The 22777-nt window shown below is 40.0% G+C and overlaps 1 long non-coding RNA gene across 2 annotated transcripts in view; it reads right to left on the reverse strand.

The window, feature by feature from the left end:
* LOC107310797 overlaps positions 1-22777 on the reverse strand; it is a 385718-nt gene that overhangs the window by 46240 nt on the left and 316701 nt on the right. For both annotated transcript variants that reach the window (XR_001553731.2, XR_001553730.2), the window contains exon 3: positions 18974-19098. This is a non-coding gene — a long non-coding RNA (uncharacterized LOC107310797). The remainder of the gene's footprint in view (positions 1-18973; positions 19099-22777) is intronic.

Genomic DNA, 22777 nt, shown 5'->3' on the forward strand with positions numbered 1-22777 from the left:
TTTCTTTCTTTCTTTCTTTCTTTCTTTCTTTCTTTCTTTCTTTCTTTCTTTCTTTCTTTCTTTCTTTCTTTCTTTCTTTCTTTCTTTCTTTCATTCACCAGTCCTTCAGATTTCAGTAACAGACGATTCTCTCAGCCAGCTTTTCTCAGTTTTCTCTTTAGGTGATTTGACATCTGTAAGGTTCGGTACTGACTAATTTCCAAGTCCTGGGAGACAATTTCTTTGCAGTTGCTATTCATCAAAGCCCTAATGAATTCTGATGGAATTCTAGGGGATCTGTTTTCTGTCCTCTCTGCACAGGGACCAGACAACCGACCCTATGTATTTAAACCACATTAAGAGACTAAATGAATTTAATCAATATTACTCAAAAGAAACCTGAAGAGCCACATACTAAGTGCTGTGGATGCCATCCTCAGTGCTGTCATAAAGGTGACGATGCCACAAGCACAGCTGAGGGGGACTGAGCACACGCACCAGTAGACAAGCCAAAGGATGGACAGCTGAAAGCCCAAGTGATCAGGAAAAGTCCTCAGCTCAGCCCACGCTGAGGAGTAAGTTGTAAGGTGGAGACAAATGGTATTTTTGGAGGTTCTAGGGCAAGTACTGGCTCAAGTAACATGTCACATTCATAATAGATTCCATATCTTTAGGTGGAAAAAACTAGGCACTCTACCATCTACTTCTTGCTTCAGAAACAAAGATTGGGTTTCACTTAGATTCTCAATCAACTTAAGCGACTTCTCAGAGGATTTGCATAGGGATTTGATCTCCACGTTTTGGGGAAACTTGCTTGGAAAGAAGGAATATAAAGGTAGTTCATAGAAGCCAGATGGGAAGGGCAAGAATCTGGCAAATATTCCTTTCCCACATTTCTTCTAAAACTCAAAATAAATCTGAATTTCTTTGACATATGAAAGAAGTCTGGCTATTTCTTCCCACATTATGTTTTCTTTTTGATCGCTTTTGCACAAGGTCTTAGAGGAAGCAGACACTAGTGCCAAAGTAAGGCAAGGAAGCAAGCTGTGCTGATAATCTCAGAACAGCCTCCCTTTTCTCAGGAGATACTCAGCCCAATTTCACTGCACAAGTAATACAGAGGGCAGGACTCACTGGTACATTCTGGTCATTCTGGCAACGTAAGGCAGCATAAAGCCCGCTCAACTGGCCAACACAACCAGATTTACAGCTGCTTTGTATCACTAGAGTGAAGCAAAGCTGCCAGAGCATACCAATGAACCTGGCTCTGGTGGCTCTAGGAGCTCGGCATCGGTTTGCAAACTTATCAGCATTTGTGCAAATAAGACCTCCAAATTTTTGAGACTCAGTTATCACTGTAAAACGTCTGTGGAACAGACTTGTCATGGGACGCAGGATGATATCCAGCCTCAGAAGCAATTGGAGTTTTGATACTGGTAGTTTCACTACACCAAGGTATCTGGCCTCATAAAAAAGTTGTTTTTTCAAAGTGCCAGGATATCTTGGTCCTTTCCAGGACGTGAATAGGAGGGTTTCCATCCTTCCCTGGGAGCTGACAGAGTATCTCCATGTCTCAATTTCCCACTCACAAAGTGAACACATTTCTGTCTGAGTAAGAGTTACTAGAGAATTGATTTCATCAGCTGGAAGAAAATAAAGCTTACAAAAGTTACAACAAGTGCTGCCTGTTGACAAAATCAAACCCCAGCCATTAAAGCCAAGTAAGAAAAACAAAGCAAGGGATGACCATTGTTTTCCATGTTCCAGCAACATTCAAATATGAAAAAGAGGTTATGAGGATAATAATGATCACTATATAATACGTGTTTAATCACCAAAGATGTTGCAATGGCAGCAGCACAGACATGTCAATGGTCCCTTGAAAGGTGGTGACCAACTGGCTGAAAGCAAGTTCAAATCATGGTGCTGGAAACAGGGTTATTTGTTTTGCTCCTTGAACCTCAGTGCAGACCATCAGTCTTATTGCAAGGGGACCTGTGGTATGTAACTGCTTACCCTGGCTGGGCAGCAGTTTTGTTTTTACAGCCATGGTTTAAAAAAAGAAGAAAAAGAAGTCTCTTTTCAGCAAGCTGTATAAATCAGTCTCTCTCACCTCTCCCTTTTCTTTTTGGATATGGAATACGCTGAGTCAAATCTGCCAGTACCTGCATCTCTATTTCCAGAGACTAATCAAGTCTACTGCTCTGCAGTGGAGTTGACCTGCTTGTAGCCTTAGCAGCCCTGCAAAAGCTTTATTTAGAGCATCAGTGTTAGATGTCACTGGACATGTGGGGTCACAGTCATGCATTTGTCCCTGCACTCTGTGGGAGGGCTCTCAGCAGAACACTTGGAAATAGCAATGCTTTGAAAATAAATCCATGTGTTAAACAAAGACAGCCAAAGACAGAAACAAAAGGGTAGAAATAAATTGTTGATTGCCAGCTTGCTAAAAGGCTCACCATAAAGTGCTTCAGTAGTCAGTATTAGGACTGGTGTTGTTTAATATATTCATTAGCATTCTGCCAAAGAGAGGGGAAGGGGACAAAATTTGCACAGAGCGCAAAAATATTTAGGTTACTCATGATTACAAAAGATTAGAAAAACTAGACAGATGCGCAGCATGAAGACAGATGAAATTCACTGTTCATAAATGCAAGGTAATGCACATTTGAATGAATAATTTTCAATACTCATGCACAACGCTTGGTTGTAAATTAACTAGCCACTCGGGAGCAAGAGAAGGAGGAGAAAACGTGCCACTTTGGACAGCTCAATGAAAAAGCAAAACAAGTGGAAGCAGTGGTCAGAAAAAGTAAATACGCCATTGGACTGTATAAAGAACAAGACGGAAATTAATACTCAAATACTACGTCACTGAATAACTGGATATTGTATCCTGTCTGAAATGCTGTACTAAGCTACATTCAACTCATCTGAAAAAAAAAACAACAAACCAACACCATAAAGCTGAGATAGAAAGGGGCAACAAAAATGATTAGTGGCTGAAGGAAAGTCTGTGAAGACTGAGGCTGCCTACTTTACTGAAGAAAAATAAAGGAGGAGACATGGGAGAGCTAATGAAACTTATAGAGAAGATCAACAGCTTGTTCCTGGTTTCCTCTCGTTCTAATGCAACAACATGGAAAAACAACATATTCAAAAACCAATGTAGAAAATCCTATTTTATACAGTTCATAATTAACCTATGGAACTGATTGCCACATGATACCCTTCTGGCTAAGGACTTAATATGATATAAAATAGTTTAATTTAGATGCTTATGAGAATAATGAGAACATCCAAGCTAGGATTAAGATAAATATCTTAGAAAGGATGAAAACCCTAATTATTTGTGACAGAAATGAACCACGGGCTGCTGGAGGCTACACAGAAACATCCTATTTGGGAAGTAAAGAACATCTCCATCTCCCCTTGAGCAATTTGGTCCTGAGCATTCCCAAAGGTAGGATTTGGGGCTGCCCAGACTGACCATCCTATCCCTCCAGGCACATCATGAAGGACTGTCCTTTGCCCATCCCAAAGCTGCCATCTTTGCTGCCTTCACTAAGGCCAAGTTTTGTTTTCAGGAACAGTGCTGTCTGCCGTGGTGGCAGGGGAAAAGCTACTAGGTAGAAAAGATAAAAAAGCTACTGCTTTTCCCCTGAACAGGGACCAAATCTCTTGGGTTCATTTGTGAGACCCAATCTGGAACTTTCTCTAATGCTCATTCGGTTTAAAATACAGCCCACACAAGTACATACACATTTTTTCCCCATCTAAAGCAAACTGGTTAAGGAAATATCTGCAGTACAGAATGAAATCTGATTCAACGATTAATACATAAACAAGAATCTGACTGGTTCTTTTTTTGTGCTTATTGCCAAGATACAAGCTGGCACAACAGTTTTGTCTGATAGACAACCCTGGCCTGTGCTTGTCAACTAGCCAGTATAAAATAACATTAATGCTGTAAAATCTCAAATTAGGCCATAAAATATTTCAATCATGTGACACGCACCATGAGAAGATTTTAGAGTTCTCACTTGTTTACATAATTAGAACTGTTTATTTATTAAATTAAGGTATCGCTCTCACCTTTATTGCCACATCCCTCGTCCTCCTCTGCTGCAGTTCCTGCTTCTTGCATAGCCTAACATACGATAACTTTTCAAAGGCAATAGAGAAAGGAGCCCGCGACTCTGTGAGGATTCTCCTACTTCTGTGCAATTCTAATAAAAGGTATCAGAATTTCCACCCTTTCTCATAACCCTTCAAAAAAAATATCTGCAGAGGTGCAGCTCAAGTAAGGAAAAGAAAGCACAAGAGGGAAATGGCCTCAAAGACCTGACTTCAGGTGTATTTAATCCTTCTACTACCGGTTTAAAAGTATTAAGTAGCCATAGGCTGTCCCTGGGTAGAAAGACGGTTCAGTGACATCCCTTTTGTAAATATGTAACTGCTCAGCCTCCTCCTAAACTCCACATTGAAGTCTGCTGCTTTTTCAGATTAATTCAGTTTGAATACTGCTGACTGTCTGTCACCACAGTCATATGTCACTGGTAGCAGCTCAGAAAGCCTAACCCTTCCTCTAATGTCATTGCACACAATTCATTTTTAAATGTGGAGTAATAGTTTAGGAACACCAGTAGAGCAGTGGGGAGAAAGGCATTTTCAAGTGGAAGGGTGTGTGATGCAGTTCATTACATGGTATTAGATGAGCCAGGCATGTTTCCCTGAGAGAAGCACACATGACGCAGGTAAGATTGCAGAAATATTGCTATAATAATGACTCAGGTTGTTAATAAGACCATGGTCATTTTCAACCAGACAGTAACGTGCTGCCAATAACACAACTTAAGTCATCCACCTCCCTCAAAGAGGGATGTGCTGCTGGGGACAACAGCACCGGTAGCCCTCCAGCAACAATCCAAAGACATTCTCAAATTTAGACTAATCTTTCCCAAAACTTCAGCTTTCTGCCTTTCTGATTTCATTCCAAGAACGATAATAAAGACACTCCTCTGTTTACAGCTCCACAAATAGTGCCTTGTTTTTCTGAAACAATGCATCTCTGGGCTGCCTCTGTGATCGTTTATTTTATATCATCCTTAAGTTGCCATTTATTTACATTTCTCAAAACAGCTACCCCATGAAACAAATGGCCTGTTTTGTTAAGTCATGGTCAAGGATGTTTCCTTCAACTTATCACATCCAGAAATGCCACAGACAGATATGCTTTCAGGCTATTTGCTAGGAAAACTAACATAAGCTCCTTATCAGAAAATATTACATTTCCCTGAAAGGTGAATTGTTCTGTCAGTTTTTCAGGCCATGCAAAATTCCTTCTTTGCTCTGACAGGTCAATGAACAGAAGCTGATGGCACTCAGTGGTAGCCCAGAACATAAGCCAAAGCCCTCGGCCACACATGGCTGAGAGCAGCAATGTGGACATGGCAAGCCTTTTCCCTCTGTCACATCTAACCCCAGGGTTACATTCCAGGTTGAGGGCTTTTGACATTTGCTTGAGGATGGTTTGGGGCTTTTTTTTTTTCCGATCTTTTACCCCTCTTTCCTTCCCTGGGTGCACCCCCAAGCTCTGTCGCTGCAGTGCTGAGAAGCATGCATCAGCTGCCCCAGCTCGCATCCCAGGAGCAGCAGCCAGGAGAACTGCTGCACAGAGGCAGCCAGGCTAGACATGGTTACACTCCATTCTCCCTGTGTTAAAACCAGATGATCTTAGGTATTTGTTGCAACTTATAAAGACTGAAATGGCCTTAAGATCTGGCCTGCTACCTCTCCCCCACCCCAAGGAAGTGTCCATTAACGTACCCATCGTTTTCCTGCCAGCCTCTCCTGCAACTCCCTGCGACAAGAGCTCGCTACGGCCAAGAAGACAGCTACTAAAATCACATTGAAATGGTTCCTCATTTTCACATCTGGGGCTTAGGGGTATCAGCGTGCTTTTGGCTAGGTCACTAACAACAGGACAGAGGCAATGGTGCCATTTTGTTAAAACTTTTTTCCTTTTTTATAGCCCATTCTTACTTCAGGAGGGCGACAAACACCCTCTGTTCCACGTATAAATGTCCACTGCAAGATGGGAATTAAAGAGGCTAGTGTTTATAGCAGTGCTGCTATGTGATGCCAAAAATAAGTCTGATGTTTCTATTCAGGAATAGGAAATAACACTCTGAACAGGCAAGTCACTCCCCAGTGGACTTTCTTTGAATTTTCTCCAAAGGCTATTTCCTTTTCCTAAATGTGGGAAACACTTCCTGTCTGGGAATAAGCACAACCCGTGTGCTGAGAAGAAATTAATAAAACAAACAAAAAGAAAATAAACAAAAAGACCTTTGTTCTGGAAAGAAACGGCACTAGCCATGCTCAGGAAACACAACAAAACCCAGAGGATGAGAGAATAGGCAAATCCTAAATAGATTTCATTTAAGATGATTAAAAGTGCTTCCTTCACCATATATTTGGCAACAAGCAAAGTTGTGAGTCAGAGATATATCCCTTTCCTTTTAGCACTGTTGCTTGTAGCTCATGAATAAGTAAATGATTAAGAACGCTTCAGGTTTGGGTTTATCAGATACATTACCTGTCTCTTGTTTCAGTCATGCCTACAGTTCAGATCGGTGCCAAGGTTTTCTATGCCTTCAGCCCCAGGGAGCAGCAGGAGACATGTCAGACCCCCCACTGCAGGCTGTGACCAACCCACATGGGTCACAGGTCCCCACCTCTATGGGAGACACTCCATATCCAGCTCCATGCCAGATTCAGCCAGGGCCCAGTAGGTATTTGTACCTGCAGGTATGGTGTAGCTGCTGTAATCGGGGAGAAATCTATGAAACCTGGACATATCCAACACCATTCAGAAAAGCTATCATACGTGGATGTATATCACAGGAGAAAAAAGAAAAATACATTTTTACAACATCTATAAAACTCTGATTGTAATAAATGTCTGCTTAATTAATACATCAGGACATAGAGCCATTTATTCTCTCCTCACTTGCTATCATTGTCCCCGTTCAGATTTAATAATGCAAAAAGGTTGCTCAGATGCCAAATGGTAAAAATAATAAAAATACATTCATCACAGATAGGAAAAGCAGAAATGCCTGGTTGCCTGGCTAGCATGGAGAACACAGCCAAATTTCTTAACTGAAATCCAAACAACGTTTCACCCCAAAATCTTCAATACGTACAATGAAATATACAATACGATAAATAAAGTAGTCTGAAAAATGCATGCAGAGCAGGGAAACAGGTGCCCAGAATAACCATTATTACAATATGCACGCTGAAAGGGAGGGAGAAAGGGGCAGAGAGAAAGAGAGAGAGAGAGAGAGGAAAAAAAGCTTTCAAGACAGTTAAATTCATGAGGGCTACAGAGCCTCAAATTGAAATTATCTCACTCCACACTGATAAATAAAGTAGCTCTGGTACCTAAATCATGACACTAACTATACGTTTCGATTTTTTTAAGTAGTGATTAGGTGGATACTCAGGGGAACCTACTAGCCTTCATAGAGATAACAGACTCAACTTAATATCAACTTAAAAAGAGACTTGAATTCTAACCAATCTCATGTAATGAATTGAAATTCTATAGCTTTCAGAGGAAAAAAATAAAAAAAAAAAGATAAAAAAGCGATGTGGCTCCATTCTCTAACTTGCTGTCAGGAAATATAATTTGTGCTCTCAGTGATTCACCTAGCTCATATGCAGCATGCAAATTTATTTCCCTAATAATCAGACCTGGAGATTGCCCAAGAGGATTAATAGCATCATTCCTTATGACCGCCAGGATATTATGCACCTCTGACATGGAAAAATTGTGTTAGTTCTACAGAGAAAACGCAAGGATATTTGTCCTGCTAGACAATATAATAGGCTGGTGCATCATCAGATTACAATGTCATTTCAAAAACCTTGAATACAAATAATGTACAGTGGGGGAAATGTTGGTACAACCTCCCTTAATTCAGTAGCCTTGAATTCACATATATTTTTTGCCTGTTTTTTTTTTTTCTTTTTTTTTTTTTTTTTCCTTTCCCCATTATAGTCAGTAGAAGATTGCAAGAAAAAGGCAGAGGTATTTTATATTAAAACCATATCTTTTTGTTTGCTTTTATGTTATTCTTTAAGAATAGCTTATATGGACACTGCGAGGGGGAAAAAAACACACACACACACACACACCATAAAATCCACTGCTTCCCATTTTTCAAAGAGCTGAATACACCCATAGCTACAGTGTACTGTATCCTAGATGTGAATACAGAGCAATTTATTTGCACAATTGCTTAATTTTGATTCTCAAGTCAAAGCAACGTATTCTGCAGGCTCTGGTATTCACACAGGAAGAATTTTAATTTTAAAAATCTTTTTAGATGAGTCGGTCAGGAATTTTCTAAAAAAAAAAAAGTGTTTCCTGCTGTACTTCAGACCAAAGAACACCGCCTCAGAGACAAGACAAAATTTCATTATTATGCGCATGGGAGCAATAAGATTAGCTCCTATTGCTGCCCCTAAGGTGGAGCAGCAGGAGGAACCAATGGGACGATGCTAATGTGTATGTTAATAGTATTCTCCTAGAAGAAGTTGGGATAATTAAACATGTACCATCTCTTTAAGACAGAACTGCGCACATTTTCTTCGGATGGGTGTTTACAAGATTTCCAATTTCAGGTCACAGCCATTTCTGAGATTGCTTAAGAAAGAGATGGGAATAACTTATCTTATTCATGTATTCAAAGAACCTTATAAAATGTGCAAAACATTACAGTTTTAAGGGGCAAAACATGCATCTTGCCTTGACAGACCTGCTTTATTATGTGTAGTGTTGTACACTGACCTAATATATTGAACATTTTTAGCTAATATACCTTGTAGGAACCAGCCTTTAATGTGATGGATTTTATAGTATCTCATTAGGGTGTGTTTATATAGCCTGATACTAAACACTTTTTCAGATTCATGTTCCTTATTAAAATTGTGAGCTGTATTGATTTTTAGTCGAACAGCAACAGTGTCATTTTAATGCTAAGAAAGGCTGTTCTGAAGTTATTTTCACAGATCACAACTAGTGTGACACAAACGGTGCACATCGCTCTCATCTTTCTTTACAGCCTCAATTACAAGAATCAGGATGTGTTACCCCACCTGATTTCCCATTGGATGAGCAATTCTCTTCTAACACTTAGAGTATCAAAATGCATTTTTATTCATTGGTTTGGGATGTTTTTAAATACACATCGGTGACAAGCCCCCAGACAGTATTTATATTTTTTCTTATAAAGAACGGTGTGTTTTTAAAAACAAAATACCTTAATGCATCTGCTTTTCAAGTTTCCATAACAAACTGAGTAGCTATAGCAATGCTTACTCTAATACAGCAAACACACACACACAAAAAAAACTTAGCATTCCAAGCAGTGTAAAAAAATAATGACTTTCACAACCTAATGTCTCCATTTTGTAAACCAGTCTTCAAAGGTAAATCTAATGTCAGCAGTAAAGAGAGTGGCTCCAATATTTCTCCGAGGAGTCATGGGGAAATAATGATCTTTGAGGCACTGTAAATAGCTTAAATTATTGGAAAGTTCCTTGTAAGAAATGAAATATGAGAATTAAGAAAAATAAACTCATTTTCTGTATTGTGAAGTTAGGACATTTGGAGGTAGTCCAAATTTTAAATGCAAATATTTAGAGAGAAAAATTATCGCTTCGGAGAGTGGCAATTCATACACTTATTCCTCACTCTTCTTGATTTAATGAACAGTCTTGTTAATACAGCGCGGTCTGAAAAACGAAAAACAGACATAGAAGAGTAGGTGTTCATTACATTTCTGCATTTCTAAAATCAATCTTTAAGTCTTCATCAGGGAAAAGGCTTGAATTTAAATCGCAGCATATAGAAACTACTAGATTTAATGTACGCAATTGTGGGCTTTAAATCTAACCGCACCTGTTACTCGCTACAGGACCACAACCACAGTTCAGGAGTCTCAAGGAACCCACTGTATTTGGCCCAAGAAACTTCAGGTACAGACCAGTCCTCAGAAGGCAAATTTTCTTTATTTTGCCCCTGGCATGCTATTCATTATTAAACATTAAAGTTGTGTCAATTACTTCTTTCCATAGTTGATTATTATCCCGGTTATTCTACCAACCAATCAACCCTTTTCTAAAGCAGTGTCTAGCAGTGGCTTTGAATTGATGTACAGAATATAATTATTTGTGCAAATTTCTTTTGTTTCTCGTTAGCCACAGAAATTGGTTAATTACTTCAATCCAAACAACCCCTCAAAAAGAAAATATCTTGCTTTACCAATTTATTTTTAATCAATATTAGGCTGAGCTTTGAAAGACGACTATTCAGTTAATGTAAGACACCGCGCTGTGAGAAAGAAGCATTTTATGTGCGTGCTTTAAAGCCAGTTGAAAACACCTTCATGTGAAAGACTTTGTTAGCTTTATCAGATCCAAGGCTCTTCTGTTCGAGGTGTAATTATTTTACCATTATTACATGCAAGGCTTTTAACAGAACCATCATTCCTTCCTATTTAAGCTGTACGTTTTATAATTTATTACATCTTTTTGGTCATCAACTCACTATACAAACAGTTGGTCACCAGTGACCAATTACATTAAGGTTAAGCAACACAACTTTAAATTAGAAATAAGCTAGTGTATCTTCATCAAGGGCCTGCTGTGTTTCCAGCACTGTTTATGAGAAGATACTAAATGTGGATATGGAGCACGCTCACTGGGACCAATTCCTATCGGTCTGGAAATGGGAAAGTCTTGAGCCTGCTCAGGTCCAGAGCTAATTAATGGGATAACATCTGCTTTACACACTCTGCTGTAATAATTTCTTGCAACTTCACTGTGAAGATGCCTGGGAAACTATCAGAGAAATAAGTATCTGTGCTGAACCGTATTAATCTGTAGTGAGGCTGGAAGTGGGAATTTCAATTCTCCTATTAGCCTGGCGATAGGCGGTACGGAGAGGAAGAGGACACAGGGCATGTTTCTGTGGATTGCTAAATATGCAGCACAAGATAGATATTTTGTTCTGCTTGCACACACATGCTCATATACGCACTTGCTATTCAGCTGCCCATGGGCTTGTTTTGTGCATTGTTTTTTTTTAAAAAAGAGAATGCAACAAGCAGCTGAAGATGACCATGCTCCTCATGCAGCCATCAGTTTTATACAGGAAGACGGTGAAGTGGTTTTATCACATTACTCAAAAACACAGGAAGAACTGCTTAAGAAAAGACTGTACAAAAGGCTTCAAAATTGATAAGTCAGCTTGTACTGTTTTATCAGCTTGTATACCATGCGCACTGGTAGGAGAGGCCATGCTCCTATTCCTGCTTTAGCTTTCAATAAATAAAACTAGAAAGGCATACTGCCCACCCAAAAAGACTCTCCCCCCTCCACCCCCCCCCCAAAAAAACCTGAAAAAAAACCCCACGGATTTCTGAATTGTATCACTTTGTCTGAAAATTAAAAGGCAATTTTAATCACAGTGAGTTGTATTTTGCTGCATTTTGCTCCCGAGTTTTTCCTGGTGAAGTCTGGCAGGGCACACGATCAGACTGCTGAGGAGACGCGTCCTGTTTGCACACATGCATGCTTTTGTGTTTGCCTGTCTCTGCTTACACAGATGTGAAACAAATTAGTATTTTATATTGTGGGCATACTTATGTCTGCAAAGCACACATGCACAAAAATACATATAAATGTGTGACAAATGCACAGAGAAATACATTAAAGATTAAAAAATAACCAAACGGGTATGTACTGTTAAATGCCTTATTTTAGGCAAAAATAGAATAAATCATGTTGTTCTCTTCATAATATTATTATTGCAGCTGTTATGATTTACGGGATTAATCCATTCCAGCTAATGCATTCAAATGAATTGCTTATAAATAGGAAAAAAAAAAAAAGAAAAAAAAAAAAAAAAAAAAAAAAGAAAAAAAAAAAAGGGAGATCTTTACAATAATGAAATTGCATTAGTAGTCATTCACCTTTACCTAAGAGGTTATGAGTTCATATGTCAACCCTAAGGAATATTCTCCATAATTTGTATGCCGCTGTGTACATTCGATTTATTGTTTGCTACGAGGTATTGAAATATTCAGGCTATTGGGAATTAAATGCTTATTTGACTAACAATGCTTATCTGTGAATTAATGGCATAAAACATGGAGTTTCCTAAAAGGCTGTCACTCAGTTTTATTTATGGAGATACTACTGAGACAAGATTCAAGGTCTTTTCAAAGAATGCTAACATCTCAAGCTTAGGGGAGGAAAAATATTATTGACTTAACATATTTAGCAGTCCCATGTAATTGTATGAACTACTGAAATGACATAGTGCTGGCTCTCATCGGACGCAAACAGCAAGTGCACAATGAAGCAGGACGGTATACTGCGCAAGCAGAAGCTGGAATGGCTTTGTTTTCAACTTTTGTGAGCATGTGTGTCTACAGGGAGGGAGTCTGGAGAGAAAAAGAACGGGATTTCAAGTCCTAGACAATGCAGAATTCTTATGTGAACCATTAAATTTGAGACCAGAAAGCAGGTCTGAGTTTTAATTTGCCTAAGCATACAATGATGGCCAGCTTCGCCACCGTTGTGGTATTCTGATTTGCTGGTAGGGTTAATAAGGAAGCACACAGCTACCGTTCTTATTCTTTCTCCTGAAAATGTGCCATAAGGCAATACAGTTATAACAGGGGTGAATCCTCAGCTCCGCTACTCTATCAGCCCTGTCAATGTTATTTGAACCCTTATTTTCCTTAAGGGGCTCATTCAGCTGTCCTAATATGTATACAGTGATAATATAGTCATACGCATAATAAAAAAGAGCTTCAAAATTATAGTCTGCTTAGTAATAATGCAGTGCTGTGCTGGAGTGATTGGCAACTGTTGATCCAATTATATAACCGGTTGCTTCTTAAAATTCAGGAATATGAGATTGATATATAATGTGCTGTAAAGTGTAAAAGAACTGGACAGGAAATAAGGCGGGTTGAATTTTTTAGCGCTTTGATCAAATTAGAACCAGGTTGATGAAAGGAAATGCCTTGGGTTCTCCGCTTGAAGTTTTGTGTTGTACAAAAGGCTCTTGAAATGATCAATTTTGCACATGTCACTCACTCAGCAAGTGCAAAGCGAGCAAGCCTGTGCCAGGAGGAGGCTCTGCAAGTGGCCACTCAGTGCCACCCTGCACAGGGCATGAGGAGCCACAGCTCTCCCACCGACCATGATGAGACTCAGGAGGGGTGGGCACAGCTGAGGGGACACCTGGTGTCTGCAGCTCTGCTGGCCAGGTTCCTACACTGCCCAACACAGATAGTCAAAGGGGCACCCAGTGAATACCCCGGAAATAAATGCTGGATTATCTCTGCCTCTGCTCTTTTAAGCATTTCTCTAGCTAACTCTCTAACTAGCTTTCATCCATTGTAACCCTCTGCCTGTCCCCTGCTTTTAAAACAGCTACTATTATTTATGAAGTGCTGTAGATGTGCAGTGAGCAGCATAGGGACTTTTTGCTCTTATTTTTCCTTGAGGACAACTTAAAAGGAGAGAAAAAAGCACGCATGAAAAGGCACCTTGCAGGTAAGGCTGTGGTTCCTCTGTAGCTCGGGCTGTCTCTGAAGAATGACTCCATAGTGGCGAGGCCTGGATGAGACGCAACCTCGCTGTGACTTTTCCAGGATCAATCTCACTCTGTACTATACACCACTCCACAGAGCACTTTACATCCTCCTTTTCAGTCTTAATGCAATAATATTTCAGCTCTTCTCAAATGTACCCTGGAAATATGCCTCCTTCCTATGACTCCAGATCCCCAAATCAGGAAAATTGAAGTGAGGCACCTACCGGCTCTGCTAGACATCAGTACCTCTGGTGAGAAGTACAGTGATGTGCAAAAATACACTATAGCACACTGGGTGCTGGCTGAGGAACAATTCCATTCCCTGAGGCGGGTACCATATTTCCCATCCACCTACTGTAGCACAATACCAGCAAGATGTACTAAGGGAGCTCGGATGCTGAACAACCTGCTGGATTTCCATTACCATCAGGATGGGACTCATACAGAAATCCTTTTGATTTGGGGTATTTCCCACTGCTAGGAAGTCCTCAGGAAATGGGGTATCAAAAAATAACAACCCCAGGGTGAGAAGCAGTGATGGAATAGCACAGCAACCTTCACCCAGGCAGTCCCAGTTTGTGAATTACATCCCAGGTGTTTGCATGGGTAGCTAATTGCTGTCCATTTCAACACCAGAGCAGCTCTTTTGAAGTCGACTGGTGTTCTCCAGCAGCAGAAATACCACACAGTACCAAAAACAAGAGGATGCCACCATGCAGTTTCACTGAAAAAGATGCCTGTGGTGTTATTGGAACAATATTTCTCCAAGTTCCAAGGCTGGAGATAGAGAAATAACGATATAGCTCAGCTCCAGTGGCAGCCATTCACAAGTGCACGCGCTAATAAGGTGTAATTTGACATTATGGTAGAGGTCTGTATTTCCAGCTCCATTATCTGCGAGAGATACAGCTCTTGTGCCAACTTGGTTGCACAGCAGTAGCATTTTGGTCCGCAGCCAAAACAACAAGGAGCTGCCAATGGAGCTGAAGATCAGGCGCCAGGCCAGCAGGGATCAGAGGATGAGATGGGATGGCCCAGCCCTGGGCAGAAAGGGCCCCTCCAGCACTGCCGGGCTGGGACACAGCATTGTGACAGCTCAGAAACACAGGGAACAGCAGAGAATTGATGTACTTTAAATAACATTTGCTTTCTTCTTTTTATCATCTTCTTTTTTTTTTTTTTCTTTTTCTTTTCTTCTCTTTTCTTTTTTTTTTTTTTTTTCTTAGATCACACTTAATAAGATTCCTCGACATCAATGCTGTGGATGAAATTGAAAGTTGTATTCTCCTAAACGTGTTGCCAGCGTTCCATTTTTTACAGAGCTGCCAGGGGCTATTCTGCATTCCCACAACTGCTACAAATGTAACATACTGTTTTGCAATAAAAATTAGCCATAAAAGTGTGAAAAATGCCAGAGATCCAAATGTGAGAAACAAAAGAAGGGGATATAGGTTTCGCACCCTTTTAGTGGACATTTTATTTATTTTTCAAATGGAGTAGACATATTTATAGCTACTGTATTTCAATTATCTCTAATTTCACACGTTTTATGCAAATTCCAGACATTTTAATTGCAAATGAGAAGGGGAACTTATTTTTAAAGTGGAGCGACGCAACATTTCAGATCTCAGTTTTAATTCCAAATGTATCCACGTTGCTGTTAAAAACTTTCAAAACCTCATTTACACCGTGCTTTAAAAATTAGGTGCCGTTTGAAACAAAAACAAAAGCCGGCCATACAAATTAGCTGTAACTCAAAAACAACTTCCACACCTTCTCTTTGAAATTAAAATTTGTAGTTAGGGAAGGATAGGAACTTGAAATGATATTGTTCAGTGGCCCACTGTTTGCATGGGAATGAGTGATTTACCAGTATTGCCCACCATTGACAAAAACTAATAATCCCCCATTTCTTTTTGTGCCTCTGTAACTTCAGCAATCTGGGACACAGATATTCTTTTACTACACAAGTACTTATGTTGATGTACACGTGCAGTCACGGGTTTAAAATCACATGGAGTTCTCTAAGCTGAGAACCCTATGTACAACTTTTCACTATCCAGAGAAAAGGTCATTAAAAGTTCCATCTATTCACTGAAATGCATAAAACAATTTCATTATAAACAGAAATTTACTGTCTGAAACATGGTGGGTTTTTCTTCTTTTTTTTTCTTTTCTTTTCTTTTTTTCTTTTTTTCCTCTGCTTTCTTTCTCTATTTGGTAATTTATTTAAACGCATTCAGAACTGCATTCAAAAACTGAGACATAGCACTTTGGTTAAGACATCTATATTTCAAATCAACGTCCCCAGGACCGTGCACAGCTCTGTTAATACTCTTTTTATTTGATTAGGGTAATCTGCTGTTGTGCTGTCTTAATCTTTATCCACTACCTTTTAACCAATCAATATTTTAGGGTTATAGATTCAGAAGGTAGACAATAATTCTGTAGATAAACTCTCTAGGCACTGCTGACATAGTCTGGTTGCATATTTAATATCTTTTCAGAGGATTCACAACTCCAGCAACATCAGAATCTGCCCAGAAGAAAACGTCAGGCCTTAAATTTTCAAAGCTGTGTGCAGGGATTTGGCCACCTGACTCCTATTAATGTCAATGAAAATTTAGGGGTAAGAAAAGCAATGTCTTTTCCCTCAGATCATTTCTTCTCTGAAAGGAACCAGAGAACAAGAGAAAGGAAATGAAAAGCAACTTTGTATTGTAGGTTCAGACCAGCAAGGCCTGATGCTGGGGTAGGAAGCATGCTGAAGCAGGACATCTGTTCACTAAAACCTGTGAGCACCTCCACACCTACCAAAATAGGTATGTGGGAGAACCACCTCAGAAGGAAAAAAAATGGATTTTGTGCTTTTAAAATGTCACTAAAATATATATTTTTTAATTTTCCTTAGCTAAAATTATCTGTTGCTAAAGATATTCATTTTGCTGAAGATAAAATTAGTTGTCAGACCTCTGTTTATGGCCTAATTACCTTTTGTATGGAAGTAAAAATATGAGGGTTGGAGAAATAGAAGGAATAACAGTAAACTACAGCTACCTACCTTCCTGCAAAAGGGGCTCTCACTGCTGAGCTACTTGTGCTCATTTCTCCAGTGCACTGCATGTTTCATACTCAGGACACTGAATTTGCTCAGGCAAACTTAGGCTATACTGAGCTCTATTATGCCCCATGTGGAAGGCTTGGGCAGCCTCAAGAGCTGGGAACCTTCCTGTGATTCCAGCCCCTTGTCATAAGAGAGTCAGTAAGGGAAATCTGGAACGATGGCTTGAGGGAAAAAAAAAGCCAATGTGGAGTAAATCACTGCACTTTCAAAATGTTTGTCCACTTTGATTCCAGCTTTGGAACTCATAAATCATTTTTCTCTCAGTTGGAAGTGGATGCTAAGCATGCCACTGGAAGGCTGTGAGACTTGTAATCCAATGGTCAAACTCCAGCGTTCCAGTGCTGCAAACATTACATCTGGCAGACTTTATTCTTTTCCTGGTCACCTGTAGGCATGCTGATGGATCTTCAGCTAAGGAGCAAATGCCAGAACTGCTGAGTGTGTTTCTTAATTGCTTTGCCTATTACATTACAATGAAAGGTGGTATCCTCACAGAGATGAGCAAGGCTCGGAGAACACTGGGACACAAATACACTGGTTCACTTCAAACCTTAAAGCTACTCTGACCAGGAAAGAGAGGAAAGGGAATAAAAAAGTGACTATAAATCAGTGCCAGTAAGACAAACAGGAGAACTGAACTCCTTCCAGCTGACATCTTGTCTAGCAAATGGGTCCCCCAAGGCCCTGTGAGTGGCATACAGGAAGAGAAGACACTGCATACAGTCTCTCTCTATTCATACAGCTTTCACGGTAAGTGGCAGCCATGATGCCATTCCAGCTACAGCCCTACCTGGCAAATCTTGGGAGTGGCACATGTACGGAAGATGGATGAATCTGGTCTCTGACAGAAGTTGTCTTTTTGAAGCATTCTTTGAAGCACTGCCACGAGAGCTGCCCAGCTACATTTCTGAATGTATTTGATGAAGAAGAAATTTATATCTGTGTTCATTTCATAAGATGTAAACGTCTCTTTTGTGGTAGGGAAAATCCTGCTCGCTGGAAGTGATTCTAATCTAATCCGACATGCGGTATTTGTAAACGTACTTTGGTGTCCCAACCTATTTACAGTGTTTACATAAAACTCCCTGAAATCTCCACATTCCTTGAAAAGTTAATCCAGTACAAATATTGACTGGCTGTCAATTGAGCATTATAGACTTGCTCCAGTTCCTTGCTTTATTGCCTTAACTGATGAAATTTGTTTTCTTTGCATAACTTACTTTCTTTTTTGGCCTGTTTTGGGCCAAATACCATGTGCTAGACTGCACCTCTTCCACTCACTGTGATGGGGCTGCCTCTTCTGGTTAGCTATAGTGGGAGAGCAGCTGAAACACCACAATGTTGAGTGCCACAGAAGCTTGGAGAAGGAAGCCAACAACCCAGTCTGCATTTTGCAGACAGGACCTGAATCAACACCAGTCCCTTCCCCTGCAAATATTTGGTCCACATCAGCTATAATACAGCAACTACATATGGTTGTACAGTGCAGTGTGGGCTGGGAAGATGTCTGAACAGATCAGCTGAGTAAAAATGAAAAGCAAACAGACTACTGGAAGGTTTAAACTCCCAGTATGGCAGCCTATGCCTTCACTGGGAGTTGGTTGTTGTTGTTTCTTTTGTTTAGGATCTCTGTGCCTTTGTGTTTTTTAATCAGGACTTGTACAAATCAAGTTGACCAGAAACCAATGTTCATGACGTAAACTGATCTTATTTTGACTGATGGAGAAAATATTATTTATCATTTCTTTAAAATCTATAGGTTCTAGAAACAACTAAGCAGGAACCAAAAATAGCAACTTTCACATCACTCCCTGATACTGCAACAAATCCCATCAAATGTTTTAAGTTTCGACCCCAGGTCAAGTGAAACCGACAATAAATCTTAAGTTCAATTCGATACCGTTAAGCTGCAAAACCCAAAATCTATTATGAAAGATTTATCAAAAGTTACAAGAAAGGAACCCAAAATGTTTCAGTTAGGGCAATGAAGGACAAAAGAGTGGAATGACAGACAGGCAAATATTTGTAGAATTCAGATGTCCATAGCAATTCAAATGGTTGGTGCAACCCTGCAACCCTCTGACCTCAAAACAACATTTAACAAGGAATTTGGCGAATTCTGCAGTTAAGATAGACATATGTCTGTGTATTTTGCAAGCTAATGTAACAGCGTGGACACTTACACTTTGCAGGAGTACTATCTGCTTTTCCACACAGGGCTGCTTTTTACATTGCATACATCTCCCAAACAGTGTTCGGTGCTGAGACAGGATGGTGCTGCTGCCATCTGTTCCTCCTTATCAACATTCTGGTGAAAGAAGGGCACAGAGAGAAAAAATAAATGGGGTTACATGTCATAGGTCTTATTACTACCTCTTCATTTAGTATTCTTTGAAACTACCTCAGATGGTTGGACGGTCCCATTCTTTTAATTGCAAAGCTGAACATACTCAGAGTACCTTCATGGGACCTGAACAAAGTCATGACAGCTTTGCTCTCAGACTGTCAAGCATAGCAAATTTTTTCTTCTCCATTCTCTGTAGGTTTTTTATTATTATTTTAGCCTTTACAACTTCTTTACAAGACTACCTCTCCTTTTTATTATTATTATTATGATTATTTTTAAATAAAAGCCTTCTAAATATTAGACAAATGGAAGAATCAACCCTGTAATACCAGCTATGTCAAGAATGTGCATGCCCCCTGTTAAGATAGATGGCTACCTTAAATAAGGTTAAACGTTGATATTTTCATTAGTTCACTTGTCACTAAGTTTTGGGGATAGGGTTGTATGGGTTTTTTAAAAGCACTTATCACAAGTAGTTTGTGTTTTGATTTTTGTTTTTGTTGTTTTATTTTTTATTTTTTAAAGGGCTGATTTGTGTTAAGAGTTTTATTTTTTTTTCCCCTCTCTCTTAACAAAACATGTGTTATCACTCAAATCCTGTCAAACGAACTCAAGGTGTCTTAAGCAGTTTAGCTAACAGCCTCCAAGAGCGTCACAGTAGTACTGCCATATGTCCCAGTCTGAAGCAACTGTCTCCTCTGCTCCTCCTTCAGCAGACCCCATGCTGCTCACTCCTGTCCCCGCTAACCATGAGAGGAGCAAGAAAAAAGCACTGTGTCATGTGGTAAGTGAGAAAAGCAAGAGCTGCCCTTGTGAAAATACTGCTAAAGAGCAACTGATTCAGCAGCGGCTATCCTCTGCTGGGTGTCACTAGGAGTTTTCCTGTATAATGTTATTTGGATGCTAAAGATGGGGTGGGAAAATCGATATCTTAACAGGCCTCTTCCTTTTTCAACAGCTTATAGCTGCAGAAAATGAAATTCTTCATTTAACCAATAGGTCTGGTATTATCCACATTCATGGAGGTATGCTACTGCATGAAAAGTCATTGTGCATCCGTGATCTCAAGTGCTGTTGTGACACATGCAGCTGCACCTCCAGCAGCATTCACACTGTCCTGTCCCAGCCACTGGAGCTTCTGTTGTAGCTGCTTTGTTCACACTTATCTCCCACTTCTTGTTTGCACAGCTATATTCAGACACATCTCTGGGGCTGCACAGGCCCTCCAGCAGAAAGCTGCACTGCAGTGGTGTGCCCACATGTACATACACCCATAGAGGTGTGCACATGTGTGTGAGAGGTTGGGCAGCACAGGGCCATGGGGCAGGAGGCTTGAGCACAGGCAGCTTGGCTACCACTGAGTTGGATAGGTGAGGCATCACCTATCATGCAGATGGCATCTCATTCTGGGAGCTGGTGCTTGGTGTTACCAGCAAAGGGAGAAACAAATTACAACAGAGTCAGAAAGCAAGGCGACAGGGAACCCCAGATGCACTTGAATTGACCACAATCACACCTTTAGCATGAGGTCTAAGAGGTGACAACCAAGATGAAAACACCAACGCTCTACATGTTAGAAAGCTTGGGCTTTGCTGCAGCCCCTAAATTCTTCCCTCCCCATGTACTTGTACATAATAATAATCATCATCATAAAAAATAAACCTTCGAGATCAAATAGTCAGTGATATCTTACAAGGGGGAAAAAAAGGCAGGCTTAAGAAACCAAATCCTTGTAATAAATAATATATTGTGAGTTAAGGAGATGAACTGACAAAGTGGTGCACCTCTAATCTCTTTCCTGCAACAGCGAGAACAGCTGAATCACTCACACAACATTTTTTAATGCTCAGGGATTGCTCCTACACTCCACTTTCTCTAAGAATATCATGCTCTACTAATTTACCAGATTGACTAAGTTACACATCAGCAGTGCTGTCAATTCTAACCTGTAATTTTATCTTGTAAAAATATAATTTCTGTGCATTTTCTCACTAGAATGTAATCAACTATTTCAGGGCAGGTTTAACTTAGGGATGAGAGAATCAGATCGCTTAACTGGTACGAAGTGAGCTCACTTTTGGGGGCTCAGAGGTGAAGCCCTTCCTCGTGGATCTCCCAGGTTCACTGCTCTGGCATTGGCCTAATGCAGCTGCTACACATGGCCTCTCTGGGGACTCACTGCAGCACTGCAGGGCAGCAAGGGCCTTTGCTCAGGATTCAGTTATTCATTTCAAACCTGGAAAGGCACCCGTCCACCTGAACTGTGATTCTGAATAACACCCTCTACAAGAAAAAAAAATCAACAGCATAGCAGAGACGCCTTGCACAATAGGAAAACCATTTCTTTAGCATTTTAAGCAATAACACAGATGCCAACACATTATACCTAGTGAGTGTCATACACCTAGCACAGGGAGCACACTAGCAAAGACCTCCCTCCCTGCATCGCTTCTGAGCTTCTCCTCCAAGGAAAGACTGTTAAGTTCTTCTCTTAGCTCAGCCACCAGGGGAAAAAAGGGTCCCCACAGGCCTTGTGTGGAGGTGCGTCAGCTTTTATGACAAAGCACATGCCTTCCGAGCAAGGAACTGCTGAAAGAAGGAATGCTTCTAGTGAAATACACCACATGGGAATTTTATAATGAAAAGTCAGGCAGCAATATAGAACAAAAGACTGCATGACATGATGCTTATTTTTAGAATGAATGACAGTTTGGCATTTTGGTAGAAGAAGTATAAATGGAATAAATCCTCTATTTTGCTTTTAACAACTCAGAAGCCAGACAGATTTTTTTACTTTTTTATTTTTTTATTTTTTTTTATTTTTAAATGCAGTTAATTTGAGCGTGGCCTTACGCTGCTTTGAGGCCTGAATAAGCCTGCTGTACGTGTGATTGCACTAAAGACCCGGGTAACTTGACAGGTCAAGAAGTAGATGGTTAGAATGTAGCTTGCTTGTATTTGAAATGAGCTAGAAACTATTTCAGGGATGAACTATACCTAGCCTTCTTTCCCAGTTTATTTTCTCAGTCCAAGAAAGTATTTCAACTTTAAAGAAAGGAAAAAAAAAAAAAAAAAAAGAAGACAAGTGCAAACTTATAATAGGGCAACAACAGTAAAAGTGCTTTGCTAGTAGTAAAACAACAAATACCAGATTCTGTAACAATTACTTGTATGTCAGTTACCTCAGTATTACAGAGATTTCTGAGAGATCCAATGAACATCAGAAGTAAATATGCCCACTGCTACGTCTAAAACGAGATGTTTCTGGTCATCAGCCCTAAGACCACAGTGATAGGTAATAATCAGAATCCAAGTCAAACACACGAGTAGGAGATTTAAGAAAGTGTAAAAATAGCATTAAAGGATTATGAAAAAGAACTAGGAAAGAAAACAGAGCTAGTTGCCAACAGAAGTAATTGTTTGGAAAGTCTGACTTCTTTTCAAGAGCACTAGAGAGAATACAGAGTGGGAATATAGTTATTTTGCACAATGCTTGCTTGTAGTACAGTAGTTTCACAGTAGTTTCGTAGCTAAAATCAAGCCACCTACCAAATCAGCCCCAGTGATGCAACCTTGCTGAATGTAGCCACACCAGTCCATGGACTTGAACACTGCCAGAGGCAGCAGGAAACCTCAGTAA

The sequence above is a fragment of the Coturnix japonica genome, chromosome 3, assembly GCF_001577835.2.
Source record: "Coturnix japonica isolate 7356 chromosome 3, Coturnix japonica 2.1, whole genome shotgun sequence".
Classification (NCBI taxonomy): domain Eukaryota; kingdom Metazoa; phylum Chordata; class Aves; order Galliformes; family Phasianidae; genus Coturnix; species Coturnix japonica.